This window comes from Anolis sagrei, chromosome 8, assembly GCF_037176765.1.
Source record: "Anolis sagrei isolate rAnoSag1 chromosome 8, rAnoSag1.mat, whole genome shotgun sequence".
NCBI classification, from domain to species: Eukaryota; Metazoa; Chordata; class Lepidosauria; order Squamata; family Dactyloidae; genus Anolis; species Anolis sagrei.
Window position 1 is genome coordinate 15,676,358 of NC_090028.1, and position 21,410 is coordinate 15,697,767.

General features: G+C 41.8%; 1 pseudogene; it reads right to left on the minus strand.

Moving 5' to 3' along the window:
* Window positions 1-708: 708 nt before the first annotated feature.
* LOC137097581 (protein-L-isoaspartate(D-aspartate) O-methyltransferase-like) lies at window positions 709-2,350 on the minus strand (annotated as a pseudogene).
* Between the last annotated feature and the right edge of the window lie 19,060 nt (window positions 2,351-21,410).

Here is a 21,410-nt window from a genome sequence, read left to right on the forward strand (position 1 = left end):
CTCTTTTAGATAGCCATTGATTTTTTCCCCAATTTGTCTCTTGTATTGGATTATTTTTACTTCATGATAATAAAAATGTAAGCCGATCCATATTTCTGATGTCAAGCACTTTTTGTAGCTAATCTTCCATGTCTGGTATTTCTCCCTTCTTCCATAGTTTTGCATAACACATCCTCGCCGCTGTTGTCAGCAGAATTAATAGTTTGTCCGTATTTTTTTTCCATTTTTGATGTCGTCATACCCAGCAGGAATAATTCCGGTTTTGAATGGATATTTATACCTAACATCTTCTGAATTATCTCATGTATTTTGTTCCAATAAGATTTTGCTTTTTCGCATGTCCACCACATGTGGAAAAGCGTACCTTCCTTCTTTCGGCATTTCCAACAATTTGTATTGACATTGCTGCAAAACACATTCCAGCAAAACACATCTTTCATAGATTCTGGAGAAGTCCTTGTAAAAAGCAGCATTTGGTAAGTCATTGTGGATGCATGCAAATTTAGCCAGAACCCTTTAATACTACAGAATTATTTTTTCTTTACTCAGCATTTAATGGGACATGATCAAAACCATGCACATCATGATGTAACAATGCAAAAGATTGCTTTCAGTAGTATAGTCAAGCAGGAAGCAGTGCACAAAGCAGCCTTGCAAGCTAAGTCTCTTAAAATTGAAGTGCATGGAAGAAAAAAGTCAAATAGCAAATCACTTCCACCTGGACCACTGCTTTTCCTTATATATTAAAGACACATATATCACTCCCATCAGAGGCTTTATTTTGACACTGCCATCTTCTAGCTTATACTGTTCCAGCATCTGATTTCATCTAGCAAGGCCAACAGGTAATATTAACCTTCTACCAAGCTTTAACTGATCTATAAGTGCTTGTGGCACAATTGATGCAGCAGCTCCTACATGCATTTTGTTGCAGGCATCATGTTGTGCTGGTTGCTAACAACCTTGAGTCTCTCTGCGGAGGTCGAGATAGGATGGGATACAAATGTCTGAAATAATAATAAATATGGACTGGATGGCCCATGAGGTTTCTTCCAACTCTATGATTCTATGATTCTGTGATATGGTGCTTCCAGCCAATCCCTTTCCAATGCCAGAGATACAGCTTAATGGTATAACATTAGAAAATGTTGACCATTTCCGCTACTTTGGTAGCCACCTCTCCACCAAAGTCAACATCGACACCGAAACACAACACCACCTGAGCTCTGCGAGTGCAACATTTTTCCGAATGAAGCAGAGAGTGTTCCGTAGGATACCAAGGTGCTTGTTTATAAAGCTATTGTCCCCCCAACCCTGCTATACGCCTGCAAGATGTGGACTGTCTACAGACGTCACATGCAACTCCTGGAACGATTCCATCAGTGCTGCCTCCGGAAAATCCTGTAAATCTCTTGGGAAGACAGGCGGACAAATGTCAGCATGCTGGAAGAAGCAAAGACCACCAGCATTGAAGCGATGGTCCTCCACCATCAGCTCCGCTGGACCAACCACGTTGCCTGGATGCCCGACCACCATCTCCCAAAGCAATTGCTCTACTCCGAACTCAAGAATGGAAAACGGAATGTTGGTGGACAGGAAAAGAGATTGAAAGATGGGCTCAAAGCCAACCTTAAAAACTCTGGCATAAACACTGAGAACTGGGAAGCCCTAGCCCTTGAGTGCTCCTGCTGGAGGTCAGCTGTGACCAGCAGTGCTGCAGAATGTGAAGAGGCACGAATGGAGAGCAAAAGAGAGAAATGTGCCAAGAGGAAGACACATCAATCCAACCCCGACCGAGTTCACCTTCCACCTGGAAACCAATGCCCTCACTGTGGGAGAAGATGCTGATCAAGAATAGGGCTACACAGTCACCTACGGATTCACCAGAACACTGATCCTGGAAGACTATCCTATTTGGCCAACGAGGGATCGACTAAGGAAGTAAGTAAGACATGGTGCTTCATCTGGATAGCCCAGCCTTCCATCTCCCACAATCAGTTTCACTCTCCCCAAACATTGCAACAGAGCATCATGCTTTTGAGGCATTCTACAACATGTGCATGCATGTGTGGAGCACTGACTGTTGCTTGAAATCCTATTGACTGAGGAGAATCCATGGGTTACATTTTGCATCATGGTAACAGTCTGTTACAAGCATTACTTTGAATACTTTATCTGATTTTATTATTCCATTTTTATGGAGGTTGTGGATGAGCTCGGCGTGGCTGGCACCTCCTGACTTCCAGGCTATGGCGAAGCAAATTCTGCGGAGCAGGTAGAGAGCTGCCTTCAGCGTCACAACTGCACACAGGAGCTTGCCAAGGAAGGACGCAACCTCCAGTGCCAACATACTACAGAATTTCTAACACTATTGTTTCTCTTTAGCAGCTATCTTTTCATCCGATCCTCAAATTTGCAGTCTCGGTAGGAGCATTTAGATTCCTCAACCAGACACCTATTTTATCACACCAGACTATGATTCCCATGGGCAAGACCATCACACTTAAAGTGGAATAATAGCACTGAAATGGTGTAATGTGAATGGACCCCTGATCCCTGTCTGGTGGAAAGCTTCAACAGCAGAAACAACTTCTACACCACAATAGAATGACTTGAAGATTCCATTCAGATTTCTCATCATTCTTTAGTCTCATGGAAAATTAAAATCATAGCCCAAAGAGGTGAGCTGCTGCTGCCAGTCATGTTTTCACTCCTGTAGAATCATCTTAAAATCCTGTGTTGCCAAGCAGGCAAGTTGAATTCTGCTTGGATGCTGAGTGATCTTATTATTACTTTATTTTATTTATTTTTTTATTCCAGGACACCCTGAGAATTTATGCTCAAGCATGCCTTATTAATTTCTTTAATAAGTAATATTGTTTGTGCGGTAACAGAATTATGCTGAGTTTTTGTCACGTTTGCTCACAGCATACAGAATTGTTTCAGAAATTCTGGATTCCTAAACTGATATTCAATGCAAATAATACATGTTTTGTGCAGTTTTGTACAGACTGGTTTTGTCTAATTACAAAAAGAGCTAAGTCACACTCTTGGTTAGGAACAAAAGAAACTTACCAATGGCAAAACCTATTCCTTGTGTCATGAATGACTTTTCAATAACTTTAAAACATAGGTTCTTTTATTGCAATTTCCAGTGTGAGAAGGTATATCAGATTACAGAAAACTTTTAGACAAAGAATGACATTGGACATACAGACATACAGATTCTATGCAACTACATTGGATTTACAATTGCATTGGTTAACAAACAAACAAAGGGGAATTACATTTTTACTCAACATTCACACACATGTATACGCATTCATCCACATGCATCCAAAATACTACCATATCCTTCTCTCCCTCCTTGGAGAAACACCTGTTAGGCCAGACCCTGATTTCCTGCAGCCTGTCAATGCATAGTTCCAAAACTTCCGTAATGCCAAAACTTCAAAACGCCGAAATGCCAAAATTTCTTTCCCTAAGAACAATGCCAAGGACCAGATCTCTGTTTTCCGTACAGCAGAACCTGACTCCCTGCACAAAATCTAAGACTCCAAAAGTGCACTTCTTCCTCTTCCCTTGAGAAAGAAGCCTCAAAGTGACCAGACTGCTCCTGTGCAAATCTACCACTCTCCTTAGGTACACTATCTCTCTCCTTCCCATGGAGCAGAGCGTAGCGGGTGAACCAGACCCCTCAGGTTGGTCACAATTTGAGCATTATTAGACTGAGTCTTTTATAGGAATATTCTGTTGATGTCGTCCCAAAGTTGTAAATTAATGATAGACATCTTCCATCCTGGCTCCATCTCAGTTTCATGGCCAGATGTTGATCTTCTTGATTAGTGTTGATCTTATGTTGACTTCCTTCTGAACATAAGGAATATTGCAAACATTTCCATTATCACTGTCCCAATTCTTATCAGAGTTTACTCTTCAGATCTCATTTACAGGTTTAACTCACAAAGCAGCAAGCAGGTAGTTAGTCATTGCAGGCCTTAATATTATACTGATGTTTCCAAAATTATTAACTCCATTCATACATCCTTCCATTCTTCCATTCATTCCCACACATCATATTAAATTTGTATTTGTCAAATCTGCACATTGAATTTCTTGTGACGCTTGGGACAGAATGATGGGCTAGATTGGCATTTGTTTTGATCTTGTAGAGCTCTCCTCATGTTCTTCTTATATTTTATACAGTTATGGATAGCTGCCACCGAGTTAGACAAATAGCATGATCCTATGTTGCATCTTGCTTTGATGTGACACTGAAAGTCTGGATGCTGAAGTTGGAATACCTTTCCCCTTGGGCTTAACAGAGAGAAAGAGCAAATAATTAAACATTCCCTGATGCCTTGTTGTTGGTGGTGTTCATTCGTTCAGTCGTCTCTGACTCTTCGTGACTTCATGGACCAGCCCACGCCAGAGCTCCCTGTCAGTTGTCACCACCCCCAGCTCCTTCAAGGTCAGTCCAGTCACTTCAAGGATGCCATCCACCCATCTTGCCCTTGGTCGGCCCCTCTTCCTTTTGCCTTCCACTTTCCCCAGCATAATTGTCTTCTCTAGGCTTTGCTGTCTCCTCATGATGTGGCCAAAGTACTTCAACTTTGTCTCTAGTATCTTTCCCTCCAGTGAGCAGCCGGGCTTTATTTCCTGGAGGATGGACTGGTTGGATCTTCTCGCAGTCCAAGGCACTCTCAGAACTTTCCTCCAACACCACAGCTCAAAAGCATCTCTCTTCCTTTGTTCAGCCTTCCCTAAGGTCCAGCTCTCACATCCGTAGGTTACTACAGGGAATACCATGGCTTTGACTAGGCGGATCTTTGTTGCCAGTCTGATGTCTCTACTCTTTACGATTTTATCAAGATTGGACATTGCTCTCCTCCCAAGAAGTAAGCGTCTTCTGATTTCCTGGCCACAGTCTGCATCTGCAGTAATCTTTGTGCCTAGAAATACAAAGTCTGTCACGGCCTCCACATTTTCTCCCTCTATTTTCCAGTTGTCAATCATTCTTGTTGCCATAATCTTGGTTTTTTTGATGTTTAGCTGCAAACCAGCATTTTTTTCTTTCACCTTGATTAGAAGGCTCCTCAGCTCCTCCTCGCTTTCGGCCATCAGAGTGGTGTCATCTGCATATCTGAGGTTGTTAATGTTTCTTCCAGCAATCTTAACCCCAGCCTTGCATTCATCAAGCCCCGCACATCGCATGATGTGTTCTGCATACAAGTTTAAAAGGTTGGGTGAGAGTATGCAGCCTTGCCGTACGCCTTTCCCAATCTTGAACCGGTCTGTTGTTCCATGGTCAGTTCTGACTGTTGCTACTTGGAATCCTTGTACAGATTCCTCAGGAGAGAGACAAGGTAGCTTGGTATGCCCATCCCACCAAGAACTTGTGATCCACACAGTCAAAGGCTTTAGAATAGTCAATGAAGCAGATGCCTTGTACTATGAGGATTTTTTTTTAGATGTACATCTTCTAACTTTACTTCTAATTTCCAACATAAAATGTGATCTCTGAGCTTATGTGAACCTACATGGGTATATATGGGCTGCTGTGATGGCAAGTTGCTAGCTGAAAATCTTTCCCTCTTCTGCTATCAGTTCAACTTGATCCCGCTGAGTCAAATCTGCACTTTCAGAAGTAGTGTCTCTGGAGAGAACAGCAAGTGGCTCTTCTCACAGAGGGGAGTGAGTCCTTCTGGCAAAGTGGGAATGAAGCAGATTAGCATCCGCCAGAGAAGAAACCAGGGAAGAGAGGCTGCTTAGGTCTGTGAGCAAGAAAAGAGATTAGTGCAAAGTACATGGGGGGAATCACATTCCATCCAGAGCGTGGAAAAACTACAGTGTGTCCCAAAAGTCATGATACATAGCATAAATTGACATGCTATAGGATGTATTTATTTATTTATTTATCGAGTCATCAGCAACCAGTCAGTTATATTACATTTTAACAGAACAAAGCAAACAAACAGACAAAATACAAAAATACAGAATACAAAATACAAAATTTGTGAGTTTGGTAGTTGATTAAATGTCCTTTGACCAGTATCTGGCCACTTGGAGTGCTTCTAGTGTTGCTGCAAGAAGGTCCTCCATGGTGCATGTGGCAGGGCTCAGGTTACATTGCAGCAGGTGGTTGGTGGTTTGCTCCTCTCCACACTCGCATGTCGAGGATTCCACTTTGTAGCCCCATTTCCTAAGGTTGGCTCTGCATCTCGTGGTGCCAGAGCGCAGTCTGTTCAGCGCCTTCCAAGTCGCCCAGTCCTCTGTGTGCCCAGGGAGGAGTCTCTCATTTGGTATCAGCCATTGGTTGAGGTTCTGGGTTTGAGCCTGCCACTTTTGGACTCTTGCTTGCTGAGGATAACATAATGCCATCTCTCTTTATCATTTTCCCTATTTATGACAACTTTTGGGACACTCTGTATTTTTAGAAATTCAGTTGTCCAAAATTTCCTAGAGTTGTTCTTCATAACTCTCTGAAGATAATCTTTAGCTTGGAAAAGAGAAGGTGAGGGGTGATATAATAGCTATCTTTAAACACACAAAGGTTGTCCTTGTTGCTGTCATATAATCTATACCAGGGGTCCTCAAACTTCTCCAACAGATTGAGAAAAGCATTAATGAATTCCTATGGACACTTATTTGTAGTGCAAAAAAATCACTTAAAACAATACAATAACTAAAATGAAGAACAATCTTAACAAATATAAACTTAGTATTTCAATGGGAAGTGTGGGCTTGCTTTTGGTTGATGAGATAGAATTGTTGTTGTTGTTGTGTGCTTTCAAGTCGTTTCAGACTTAGGTTGACCCTGAGCGAGGGCCGGGTAAATGACCTTGGAGGGATGTATTTGGCCCTCGGGCCTTAGTTTGAGGACCCCTGATCCATACACTTTACTACTAGCCTATCCTTTAAATTATTGTTGCACCAATCCACCCACCTGTGATGATAAATTGAATTTGTTATTGGTTGTTGATACTGATGCTTGTTTTATATATTGTTATAATGATGTTGTTTTTTCTCTGTTTTATACTGTTGCTTGCATTTTAATGTGTTACTTTTTAACTGTTGATCGGGCTTGGCCCATGTAAGCCCCCCTGAGTCCCTTTGGGGAGATGAAGGTGGGGTACAAAAATAAAGTTATTATTATTATTATTATTATTATTATTATTATTATTATTTTAAACACAGCAAGATGAGTCAACAGCAGATACTCTGCTGGCTGTTGTATTGGATCTCACGCGTCTTCTTAAGTGTCTAGGACTGTGTGATGTATCAGTGAAGAATGCATGCAAATCCCAGTAAGGTGGCCTTCTGCAGCTGGCAGATGGTACTTTTTAGGGCTGGGCGGTTTCGTTTGTTAATTTCGTAATTCGTTATTAATTCGTTATTTTTTTATAACGAAGCGATATTGAACCATTCAGGAGCAACTAAAAAACGAAACAAATTTTTCAATTTGTTTCGTAATTGTTTTGAAATCGTTTCGAAATCGTTTCGAAATCGTTTCGTTATTATTTCTGCATGTCTGGTGCAAGTTTTAGGGTTGTTGTTTGTTTTATCAGTGAAAAAATATATATAATTATCACACCAACAGTCAACAACAGAGGGAGAGGGAAGCTTCAGAAGTTCCCCCTGTCCCATCTGGAGGTTTTTTTTAGCGTATTGAGCGATCGTGTCCGCCATTAACGAATCGATTCGTAATTGTTTCGTAATTGTTTCGTAATTTCCGAAATTTCGTAAATTTTGAACTTTTTTAAAGAAAAATTTCGGAATTCTTTTAAAAATCGAAACGCAAAAAACCCCTAAAAACGAATTGAGTTTAGAAACAAATTTTTCTGTGGTTGCCCAGCCCTAGTACTTTTGTCAGCACCGATTGTATTTAAGTCCAGGCCAAGGTCTTTAGGCACTGCACCCAGTGTGCCGATCACCACTGGGACCACCTTTACTGGATTGTGCCAGAGTCTTTGCAGTTTGATCTTTAAATCCTCATATTGTGTCAGCTTTTCCAGTTGTTTCTCATTAATCCTGCTGTCACCTGGGATTACAACATCAACAATCCATACTTTGTTTTTTAACACAATCATGAGGTCAGGAGTATTGTGCTCCAAAACTCTGTCTGTCTGAATTTGGAAGTCCCAGAGTATCTTGATGTGTTCATTCTCTGTAACTTTTTCTGGCTTGTGATCCCACCAGTTCTTTGTTGCAGGCAGATGGTATTTGTGGCACAAGTTCCAATGAATCATCTGAGCAACGGTGTTATGCTTCTGCTTGTAGTCTGTCGCTCGATCTTCTTGCAGCAACTGAGGACGTGATCTATTGTTTCATCTGCTTCCTTGTAGAGTCTACACTTGGGATCTGTCATCGACTTTTAAATTCCGGCTTCGATGGCATTGGTTCTAATGGCTTGTTCTTGGGTTGCCAGAATCAGGCCCTCTATCTCCTTTTTCAAAGTTCCATTTGTGAGCCACAACCATGTCTTTTCTTTGTCAATTTGTCTCTCAATTTTTCCCAGGAACTGTCCATGGAGAACCTCTTTTGCCAGTTTTATCTTCTGCTCTGGATTGTGTTTTTACGGTATTTGCTCTTTGTCTTTTGCACTTGAAGCAGTTTACTACTATTTATTTCCCTCAATGTTCCTGACTGCCTTTCACATAATCTGCAAGTGCATGTTTCTCTTCTTCTACTGTTTGTTTCACTTGCAGAAGCCCTCTGTCTCCTGATTTTCTGGACAGGTCAAGTCTGTCGACATCACTACGCGGGTGTAATGCATAGTGGATTGTCATCAGTTTTCTTGTTTTTCTGTCCAGCTGATCCAGTTCTGCTTGTGTCCAGTTCACAATCCCAGCAGTGTATCTAATGACAGGGATGGCCCAGGTGTTGATAGTCTGGATCGTATTTCCACCATTTAATTTGCTCTTCAAAACCTTTCTGACTCTTTGAATATATTCTTTGCTGACCTCATTTTTCACATTATTATTATTATTATTATTATTATTATTATTATTATTATCAAGATTAACATGTAGAACAGTGGTTCACAAGTATTGTATCTCCAGGGTCTCAGTCAGCTTGACCAACAGTCAACAATTCTGTCATTTGAAGTCTAAAACGTATGAAAGAATAAACCTGGAGACCAATGATGTAGAAGATGAAGCAAGTCTCATATTTCAAAAAAAGAGATTACTCCTAATCTTGAGGAAGCTCTTCCAAACATGATATAGAAGAGAGAGAACATCCATGTAACCCTCCTTCACTACTGGTGGCAGAATATTTATTTATTTATTTATTTACTTTGCTTATATACCGCTGTTCTGAGCCCGGGGGCGACTCACAGCGGTGTACAACATAGAAAGAACAAGGTTCAAAATTCAAGACACAATATAAAATAATCCACAATCCAGCATTAACAAAAAACATCATCATCAAAAAACGTCATAATTACTACAAAAGCCATTCTGTGTCGTCTCATCGTCCAAACCACAATCCAGTATCATTTTCCATTGTTCCATTTCTATAGTCATTACCAATCATTGCACTACTTGTTCGAACGCCTTCTTGAACAACCAAGTCTTTAATTTCCTGCGGAATATCATCAGGAAAGGAGCCAGTCTGATGTCCACAGGAAGGGTGTTCCACAGCTGAGGAGCCACCACCGAGAAGGCCCTAACTCTCATCCCCGCCAGCCGTGCCTTTGAGGCAGGCGGGATCAAGAGCAGGGCCTCCCCGGAAGATCTCAAAGTCCTGGTGGGCTCGTAGGTTGAGATGCGGTCAAATAGGTATCTTGGGCGATACCACTTTAACAGTCAGGGATTCATTCTATGGAACCCTGAAAGTTGTATTTTGGTGAGACACCAGCAGTCTTTGAAAGAGAAGGTTAAAAATTTTGTAAAACTACAAATCCCATTATTTCACAGCATTCAGCCAAGGCAGGTAACATGGTGTCAGGATATATTAATTCTACAGTGCAGATGCTCCCTGAGATTCAAAAATATGGTCAACTTTTTCTGCAGCTTGTGATGAAACCTCAAGGATTTGGCTGCAAAGACAGCCTTTCCTAGATGTCACTGGGTAAAAGTTTCAAAGGATGTTAGCAACCGATCAATTTTTCCTCTTTACCAAGGTGATTTGTTGATAAATTCCTATTACTGTTTCTTCTGTCACTAAACACTACCATGCAGTAAAACTCAAAAAGGAAGACACTGCTTCTGTTTGTCTTCTTCCTCGCCTCTTTTTTTCAATAGCTTCTTGTTTTTCTTTCAAGGATTCCTGGTTAAACAAAGATGTTTCCTTTGATGGAGGCAGGTTTTCAGCCTGCACACATGGACTCATCAATCTCCAGAGCAGCATGTCTATTATTGGTCGGAACTGTCACAAAATCCCTTGCCACATCCTTTAGAGAGTAAATTTCATCCCACCAATTTGGCATATTTAGTCATTGAGGTCGATCCAAAACAGATACCTTTTTTCATTACTATGTGGAGTTAATACAAATAATATAAAATAATAAGATATGATGGAATATTTTTATTGTTTTAATGTCATCTGATGCTAAAATTGCTGTGAAGAAACAATCCTCTACCAGGAGTTCAACATTTAAATGGCTTCAGAAAACAAAAACAAAAAAACATTATTTCTGAAAAGGCTTACTTTACTTATTTACTTACTTAGGCGATCCCTCGTTGGACGAGTAAGATGGTCTTCCATTATGGGTTTCCTTGTGGGTCCACATGTGGCTGTGGAGCCCTATTCTTGACCCGCATCTTCTTCCGCAGTGTGGGCATTGGTTTCCAGGTGGAAGGCGGTCCCGGTCGGGGTTGGCTTGACGCGCCTTCCTCCTGGCACGTTTCTGTCTTTCACCCTCCACTCGTGCCTCGTCGAATTCTGTAGCACTGCTGGTCACAGCTGACCTCCAGCTGGAGCGCTCAAGGGCCAGGGCTTCTGAAAAGGCTATACAAATATGCTCACATTTGCAGAGAAGAACAACCAATTTTCCTTCAATGTTTATTAGGCATGTGCAATCCATGGTTCTAAATGGTTCTGAAGTACTTACAAAACTAATGTTCTGGTTGTGAAAACTAGTGCGCACTGGTGCTTTGCTTCTGCAGTGTTGCTAAAATTCTGGTGGTGAAAATTTTAGAACTCTAACAAAACTTTCAAAATTTCATTATTGCTGATTTATATGACCGAACCTATTAGAAACTGCCATTTATAATGAAATTTTGAAAGTTGTGTTAGAGCTCTGAAAGTTTCACCACCAGAACTTTAGTAACACTGTAGAAGCAAAGCACCAGCGCTCCCTAGTTTTTACCACCAGAACTTTAGTTTTGTAAGTACTTCAGAACTATTTAGAACCATGGATTGCACATGCCTAATGTTTATGTGTGTGTGTGTGTGTGTTTGTATTAGTATTTTCAATGTTTATACAGATGTCACTGTTTTAATATAATACATGTTCAGGATGCTTTACCACACTGAACCGAGAATGAATAGTGACACCTATAAAAAATATTGGTCAGCTTGAAACCCAAATACCACATCGAAGGAGGAATCTTGAGCATGGAAGGACAAGGAAAATGAGAAGAGCCCCAAAATTATATGATCAGGCTGGACAAGGAAGTCATTTCCTTGATTGCAGGAAATAAATGTCTGAGGGAAGACCTAGGACCTCATCACACAGGGCCCATTTTTATTCATGGTAAGGGCCTGCCATGCACCATCACATGACGCATGCCCACATTTCTCCCAAAGTGGAGGGGAAGCACCAAAAGGCACTTTTTCCATCACTATGGGGAGAAAGTGTAGTTTGAGTTGCTCAAATGGAGCTACCTGCATTTACCACTCCCTTTGCCACATAATGGCAGAAAAAGCAGTGGGGCAATGCAGATTGCTGCCCTTTCTGCCATCTGATAGGGACAGGGTGTCACCACTCCCTGTCTCCACTGTGTGATGGAGGAAGGAGGGAGGGTACGTGGTGTGCAACAAGCAGCTCTGCACACCATCCCTTTTGCTTTTTTTAAATTATAATTTTTATTGTTTTTTGTGTTACATCGGCAAAACAGTGAAAGAAAAGGAGAAAAGGAGAAAATAAGAAGGTGAAGGGAGGTGGGGAAGGAAGTGATCAGAGGGGGGGGGGGGAGGAAAAGAGAGAAGAAGAAAAAACATACACACACACAAACGTCCGTGATATGACTTCCCAGGGTTTTCCAAGAATCTTTACCGTTCGGTGAAGAGGTTGTTTCTTCCTTTTCCTGAGCGCTGACAATTTTTCTTTCCTCCTTTCATTTTAGATGTAGGTCAGGTCAATTACAATTGGTATTTCTTTTGTTTTTATAAAATCCTTAAAGTCTGTCAAGTCAGTTCTTTTGGTTGCACCATTTATTCTCTGAGATAGATTGTCCATTTGTATAATGTCGAATGCTTTCATAATCCAATCTTCCTGAGTTGGTATTTCTTTTTGCTTCCATCTCTTAGCAAGTACCATTCTGGCCGCTGTGCATAGAAGGAATAATTTTTTTTCTTGATTCTTATTCATTTTGGTTTCTTTTTGTATACCTAGCAAATATGTTTCTGGTACTTGTGGAAAATTTGTCTTCAATATTTTTTGGGTGGTCTGGTGTATTTTTTTCCAATATTTTTTGATTTTCTCACAGGTCCACCATTGATGATAAAATGTGCCTACCTTCTTTTCACATTTCCAGCATTTATCTGAAATATTTTTATTAAATTTTCCCTACCTTCTCTGGTGTATAATACCAGCGAAAAAACATTTTGTACCAGTTTTCTTGAAGATCACTGGCTATGGTGTATTTAATTTTGGTGGTCCAAATTTCTTCCCATTGACTCAACAAAATATTATGGCCTATATTTTTGCCCATTTTATTTGGCATTCTTTGACTTGTTCTTCTTCTGTGTTCCACAATAATAATTGTTTATATAATATTTTTATTATTTTTTTATTTTTCTCCATAACACCTTCCCTTTTGCGATGCAACAGCATGGATCAATCCTTAGGGACTGCCTCTCCTTCTCCCATCATCGGAGGTCGCAACGACCAGCCCAACGTGACTTAACTCTATATACCGGGTCCTAGAGAAGTGCACTTGGAAAGTACCAGACGCAGAGCTTTTTCTATTTCTGCCCCTGCCTTGTGGAATTCCTTGCCGTCCTATATGAGAGCCATGCGTGACTTAGGACCTTTTACTCTAGCACTTAAGACCTGGCTTTTTACTAGAGCATTCGATCTCTGTTAATTTTTAATTTCTGTATGTATGTATTTTATCTTTTACAATTTAACTGTAAATCGCCTAGAGCATTCTCAGATGGAGGGCGATTAATAAGTAGTTAAATATGATGATGATGATGATGATGATGATGATGATGATGATGAATAAGGCTGTGCAAAGAGGTCCCTAAAAAGGAAGAAGGGGAAAAAATTAGTTCTTTCTGTTCTTCTGCCCTGCCTACAACATTGCACCATGCAAAGGAGAGCCACAATGGAAAGTGTAGAATGTACGACCACAATGAGAAGTTACATGCATGTAACTTAGTTATGATGCAAGTTATGATGCATGATTCATAACTTGCAAATACAAGGGACAGATGGCCATGCTTTGTATGCAACTCAATTTTTCCTGCTAACAGGAGAATATGGTCATTGTACAATGGGGACTTTTTGGTTTCATATGCAGAGTGCAACCTCTACCCATGAATGTCTCTACGTGCATTCCAGCCTGAATGCACATTTGAATGTACATTTTATGTAGATTTTTTAAAAGATTAATATTTTTAATTTGCCCACCTCTACTATTAGTCTTGAGTTTGCGAAGCTTATTTTCAAGTAGGCATATACAACACTGAAGAATCTTCCCCGTGGATTTTCAGCAAAAGCAAACTAATTGGCTGAAAAAGAAGTGGGAATGTAGAACATTCCTTTTAATAATAAAACTTTTGCACCTCAGTCCTTTCAACCATCCACTGCACCCATCTCAAAGCTGAGTCAGAAGTTCATTTATGTCATGGCTGCCATATTAGGGGGAAAGAAGGGGGAAAGAAGGGGGAAAGAAGGAGTTGTTTTGGAGAGCGACAGGAATTTTTTTTTTAAATCAAGGCTGCCTTTTAGACAGATCTTCAAAGGCACTGCACAAAGCAGCATAATACTATTTTAAAAAGCAACACATGCACACACACACACACACACACACCAAATTCAGCTAAAAGACACCAATAATTGGTACGACTGAAATGAATCCAAAAAAGGAACTGAGTCTACAAGGCAAAAATAAGATTATTTGTTAAAAGTTTGTTGGAACTCCATTGTCTTTCATGAAAACTCAGTAGTATCCATACTTAAAATATTTGGGGAATATATTCTATAACCATGACACAGCCAGTAAAAAAACCTGAAATTTTAATTCAATGCTGGTTGAATTAAAGAGACTAGCTGTACCCGGCCACGCGTTGATGTGGCCCTCAGAAAACAGAAGATTTGCCAACATGAAGCAATCTGGGTTAGGATACTTCTCCAACCAAAGGTTTCCTCCTGGCTAGCAGAAGCCAGGCTGTTAAGGTGCAAGGTGGTATGGAAAATAAAGTAATGAGAAGCAGCCACTGAAGCTGCAAGTTTTTTCAGTTATATTCATGCTGGCCAAAACACTCAAAAAAGCTTCTTTGAAACAGAGACTAGGTGGCCATCTGTTGGGGGTGTTTGAATGTGATTTTCCTGCTTCTTCACAGAATGGGGTTGGCCTGGATGGCCCAGCACGTGTCTCCATACTCTAGGACTCTATATTCTTCTCTTCTCTTCACCAGTTTCCCCCTTTCTTTCTTTGTTCCTTCCCTGCCTCTTCCCTTCCTTTCCTCTCCCATCCCTGCCTCCTTTCCCTTCCTTCCTTTTTCTTTCCTTCTACCTTTCCTTCCATTCATACTCTTCTCTTCACCAATCCTTTTTTTCCTTTCTTCTCCCCTTTCCCTTTCTTTCCCCTCCAGCTTGTAAGGCTGGGGGGGGGGGTGAAAGGGGGGATGTGGAGTCCAAGTGGGAGAGTTGCTGTCCTTCCCATGGTTCACATCCTCCCTTCACCCAACCTTGGGGAAAGAGTTGCCTGGTAGCCACGTGGGCCACACGGAGCTACTGCGGTGGCTCCAGCTGCTGCCGGGGCTTGCCTCACCAAGCCCCCACCCCTCCGTTGGGCCAGGCCTTCTCCTTCCTTCCCTCTTTCCTTTCCTCAATCCCTCCCCTCCCCAAAAGAAAAAGGACTCTGCCTTCCTGCATGGAAAGGGACTTCTCTTCCCTCACAATGGTTGGTGCTTCATTCTTCTCATGCAATGGGAAGAGGGGCTCTTGCGCATGCCCTGTAAGGCATTTTTCTTTTTGGGAAGTTTTAAGTTATTTCCCCTTCATTTTTATGGGTTTTGTTTTGTTTGAAAAACATAGATCAGATTAGAATCATAGAATCATAGAATCAAAGAGTTGGAAGAGACCTCATGGGCCATCCAGTCCAACCCCATTCTGCCAAGAAGCAGGAATATTGCATTCAAATCACCCCTGACAGATGGCCATCCAGCCTCTGTTTAAAAGCTTCTAAAGAAGGAGACTCCACCACACTCCGGGGCAGAGAGTTCCACTGCTGAATGGCTCTCACAGTCAGGAAGTTCTTCCTCATGTTCAGACGGAATCTCCTCTCTTGTAGTTTGAAGCCATTGTTCCGCATCCTAGTCTCCAAGGAAGCAGAAAACAAGCTTGCTCCCTCCTCCCTGTGGCTTCCTCTCACATATTTATACATGGCTATCATATCTCCTCTTAACCTTCTCTTCTTCAGGCTAAACTTGCCCAGCTCCTTAAGCCACTCCTCATAGGGCTTGTTCTCCAGATCCTTGATCATTTTAGTTGCCCTCCTCTGGACACATTCCATCTTGTCCAGAATGTGTTTTGCTGCCAAATTTGGTGTCAACTCATCCAGTGATTTTTGAGTTCTGTTAATCCCACAAATGAACCTTACATTTTTATTTATATAGATGTGTGTGTGTTTTAATGTATTGTCGAAGGCTTTCATGGCTGGAATCACTCAGTTCTTGTGGGTTTTTTTCCGGCTACATGGCCATGTTCTAGGGGCGTTTCTCCTGACGTTTCGCCTGCATCTATGGCAAGCATCCTCAGAGGTCTGCTGGAACTGGGAAAAAAGGGGTTTATATATCTGTGGAATGACCAGGGTGAGACAAAGGACTTATGTCAGTTGGGCTAGGTGTGAATCTTTCAACTGACCACCTTGATTAGCATACAATGGGCTGACTGTGCCTGGAGCAAACTCTTCTTGAAATGTGATTAGATGTCCCTGCCTGTTTCTCTCTCTGCTTTTGCTGTTGCAATTTTAGAATTTTTTAATACTGGTAGCCAGATTTTGTTCATTTTCATGGTTTCTTCCTTTCTGTTGAAATTGTCCACATGCTTGTGGATTTCAATGGCTTCTCTGTGTAGTCTGACATGGTGGTTGTGAGAGTGGTCCAGCACTTCTGTGTTCTCAAATAAAATGCTGTGTCCAGGTTGGTTCATCAGGTGCTCTGCTATGGCTGATTTCTCTGGTTGAAGTAGTTTGCAGTGCCTTTCATGTTCCTTTATTCGTGTTTGGGCAATGCTGTGTTTGGTGGTCCCTATGTAGACTTGTCCACAGCTGCATGGTATACGGTAGACTCCTGCAGAGGTGAGAGGATCCCTCTTGTCCTTTGCTGAACGTAGCATTTGTTGGATTTTCTTGGTGGGTTTGTAGATTGTTTGTATGTTGTGTTTCCTCATCAGTTTCCCGATGCGGTCAGTGGTTCCCTTGATGCATGGCAAGAATACTTTTCCTCTGGGTGGATCTTCATCTTTACTCTCGTGGCTTGTTCTTGGTCTTGCAGCTCTTCTGATGTCTGAGGTGGAGTATCCACTGGCCTGGAGAGCCCAGTTGAGGTGGTTCAGTTCATCTTGGAGGAGGTGGGGTTCGCAGATTCTTTTTGCGCGGTCTGCCAAGGCGTTAATGGTGCTTCCTTTTTGACTTGGGTGATGGTTGGAGTTTTTATGTAGATATCTATGTGTGTGTGTGGGTTTTCTGTAGACGGTGTGACCCAATTGTTGATCTGGTTTGCGGATGACTAGGACATCTAGAAAAGGCAGTCTTCCTTCATTTTCTTTTTCCATTGTGAATTTGATTTTTGGGTGGATGCTGTTAAGATGGTCCAGGAACCTGTTGAGTTCTTCTCCTCCATGGCTCCAAATGGTGAAGGTGTTGAAGATTTAAGCACCAATAAAGAACTTTGTTGAACTTACTTTAAGCCTCTACAGACCTTTGTGTTGGGAAACCTAAGGGACCCTTTAGCTGAGGCATCCCCGGCATCCTGTTGAGTTCTTCTCCTCCATGGCTCCAAATGGTGAAGGTGTTGAAGATTTAAGCACCAATAAAGAACTTTGTTGAACTTGTTCTAGAGGCATTTCTCCTGACGTTTCGCCTGCATCTATGGCAAGCATCCTCAGAGGTGAGGTCTGCTGGAACTGGGAAAAAAGGGGTTTATATATCTGTGGAATGACCAGGGTGAGACAAAGGGCTTTTGTAAGTTGGGCTAGGTGTGAATCTTTCAATTGACCACCTTGATTAGCATACAATGGGCTGACTGTGCCTGGAGCAAACTCTTCTTGAAAGGTGATTAGATGTCCCTGCCTGTTTTTCTCTCTGCTTTTGCTGTTGCAATTTTAGAATTTTTTAATACTGGTAGCCAGATTTTGTTCATTTTCATGGTTTCTTCCTTTCTGTTGAAATTGTCCACATGCTTGTGGATTTCAATGGCTTCTCTGTGTAGTCTGACATGGTGGTTGTGAGAGTGGTCCAGCACTTCTGTGTTCTCAAATAATATGCTGTGTCCAGGTTGGTTCATCAGGTGCTCTGCTATGGCTAATTTCTCTGGTTGGAGTAGTTTGCAGTGCCTTTCATGTTCCTTGATTTGTGTTTGGGCAATGCTGCGTTTGGTGGTCCCTATGTAGACTTGTCCACAGCTCCATGGTACATGGTAGACTCCTGCAGAGGTGAGAGGATCCCTCTTGTCCTTTGCTGAACGTAGCATTTGTTGGATTTTCTTGGTGGGTCTGTAAGTGGTTTGTATGTTGTGTTTCCTCATCAGTTTCCCGATGCGGTCAGTGGTTCCCTTGATGCATGGCAAGAATACTTTTCCTCTGGGTGGATCTTCATCTTGACTCTCGTGGCTTGTTCTTGGTCTTGCAGCTCTTCTGATGTCTGAGGTGGAGTATCCACTGGCCTGGAGAGCCCAGTTGAGGTGGTTCAGTTCATCTTGGAGGAGGTGGGGTTCGCAGATTCTTTTTGCACGGTCTGCCAAGGCTTTAATGGTGCTTCTTTTTTGACTTGGGTGATGGTTGGAGTTTTTATGTAGATATCTATCTGTGTGTGTGGATTTTCTGTAGACGGTGTGACCCAATTGTTGATCTGGTTTGCGGATGACTAGGACATCTAGAAAAGGCAGTCTTCCTTCATTTTCTTTTTCCATTGTGAATTGGATTTTTGGGTGGATGCAGTTAAGATGGTCCAGGAACCTGTTGAGTTCTTCTCCTCCATGGCTCCAAATGGTGAAGGTGTTGAAGATTTAAGCACCAGTAAAGAACTTTGTTGAACTTACTTTAAGCCTCTACAGACCTTTGTGTTGGGAAACCTAAGGGACCCTTTAGCTGAGGCATCCCCGGCATCCTGTTGAGTTCTTCTCCTCCATGGCTCCAAATGGTGAAGGTGTTGAAGATTTAAGCACCAATAAAGAACTTTGTTGAACTTGTTCTAGAGGCATTTCTCCTGACGTTTCGCCTGCATCTATGGCAAGCATCCTCAGAGGTGAGGTCTGCTGGAACTGGGGAAAAAAGGGGTTTATATATCTGTGGAATGACCAGGGTGAGACAAAGGGCTTTTGTAAGTTGGGCTAGGTGTGAATCTTTCAATTGACCACCTTGATTAGCATACAATGGGCTGACTGTGCCTGGAGCAAACTCTTCTTGAAAGGTGATTAGATGTCCCTGCCTGTTTCTCTCTCTGCTTTTGCTGTTGCAATTTTAGAATTTTTTAATACTGGTAGCCAGATTTTGTTCATTTTCATGGTTTCTTCCTTTCCGTTGAAATTGTCCACATGTTTGTGGATTTCAATGGCTTCTCTGTGTAGTCTGACATGGTGGTTGTGAGAGTGCTCCAGCACTTCTGTGTCCTCAAATAATATGCTGTGTCCAGGTTGGTTCATCAGGTGCTCTGCTATGGCTGATTTCTCTGGTTGGAGTAGTTTGCAGTGCCTTTCATGTTCCTTGATGCGTGTTTGGGCGCTGCGTTTGGTGGTCCCTATGTAGACTTGTCCACAGCTGCATGGTATACGGTAGACTCCTGCAGAGGTGAGAGGATCCCTCTTGTCCTTTGCTGAACGTAGCATTTGTTGGATTTTCTTGGTGGGTCTGTAAGTGGTTTGTATGTTGTGTTTCCTCATCAGTTTCCCTATGCGGTCAGTGGTTCCCTTGATGTATGGCAAGAACACTTTTCCTCTGGGCGGATCTTCATCTTTACTCTCGTGGCTTGTTCTTGGTTTTGCAGCTCTTCTGATGTCTGAGGTGGTGTATCCATTGGCCTGGAGAGCTCAGTTGAGGTGGTTCAGTTCATCTTGGAGGAGGTGGGGTTCGCAGATTCTTTTTGCACGGTCTGCCAAGGCTTTAATGGTGCTTCTTTTTTGACTTGGGTGATGGTTGGAGTTTTTATGTAGATATCTATCTGTGTGTGGGGGTTTTCTGTAGACGGTGTGACCCAATTGTTGATCTGGTTTGCGGATGACTAGGACATCTAGAAAAGGCAGTCTTCCTTCATTTTCTTTTTCCATTGTGAATTGGATTTTTGGGTGGATGCTGTTAAGATGTTCCAGGAACCTGTTGAGTTCTTCTTCTCCATGGCTCCAAATGGTGAAGGTGTCATCCACATATCTGAACCATATCGTGGGCTTTTTGGTTGCTGTCTCCAGGGATTGTTTTTCAAAGTGTTCCATGTAGAAGTTAGCTGAGAGGGCTCCCCATAGCTACTCCATCTTTCTGTTCATAGAATTCATTGTCCCACTGAAAGTAACTGGTGGTGGGGCAATGGTGAAACAGAGCCGTGATGTCTTCTGGGAACCTCTGGTTGATGAGTGCCATGGTGTCTGCTACCGGGACAATGGAAAAAGCCTGAAGTGCACATTTTTCTTTTTGGGGAGTTATAAGTTATTTCCCCTTCATTTTTTATGGGTTTTGTTTTGTTTGAAAAACATAGATCGGATTAGAAAGTGTTTTGCTGCCAAATTTGGTATCAACTCATCCAGTGATTTTTGAGTTATGTTAATGTCACAAATGAACATTACATTTTTATTTATATAGATGTGTGTGTGTTTTGTTTATACAAACATAATACATACTATGCAATTTTATATAGGGGACACCTCAGCAAGCGAGAGTCCAAAAGTGGCAGGCTCAATGTTCCCTTTCCTAAATTCTTTCTTTTTCCAAACTTTCCTGGTCTTCTATGAGGCCAGAATGAGAAGCAATATCTCAAGGCATACTTCCAAAGAATTACAATTAGCATTTTCCTGACAATCTCCAGGAAGATTTTCTGGAGACGTTGGCACATTTCTGCAAATCAATATGATGGTGGAAAGTGCAATTAGCAGGGGAAAAAAGTATCTTTAGATGCTGCAAGATAACCTGCCTTTGTTTCTTTTTAATTTAATTTTAATGTAACGGGACTTTGTTTTCTTTCTGCCCCTCTTCCCTGTTATTCTTATGTTATTACCAAAGGAAATTGCTTCCCTTTTCTTTGCCCTTTCAGAATTTCAAACAAATTACTACCATGTATAATTGAAATTTAGCTTTCCTGGTGATGCTAGGATTAAAGTCGAACCCTGTCAGGCTCATAGCGTTTGGTGCACCGAACAGTCACAAGAAAAGCCATTGTGTCAGTGTGGGGCATATGCTGATGGGTGGGAGGCATACTGAGTTAGTCAGATGTGTTCTTTTTACGAACTTAACATTCCAAAGGGAGATGCATAGTATGGCAAGTGGAATGCAAAGCTTTTAAAGCTCTTAGGCATGCAAACGGGTGCCACCTACCGGTATTTGAAAAAGAAGTAATTCAGTTAAAACAAGAGGTTCAAGAGGGAAAGTAGTACACATGTTAAAGTAAAATCCCCATGCAGGCAAAGCTGTGAGGTAGGGAGGCACCAGAATTCAAGAGAGATATTGACAAGCTGGAATGTGTCCAGAGGAGAGCGACTAAAATGATAAAAGATCTGGAGAACAAGCCCTATGAGGAGCAGCTTAAGGAGCTGGGCATGTTTAGCCTGAAGAAGAGAAAGCTGAGAGGAGACATGATAGCCATGTA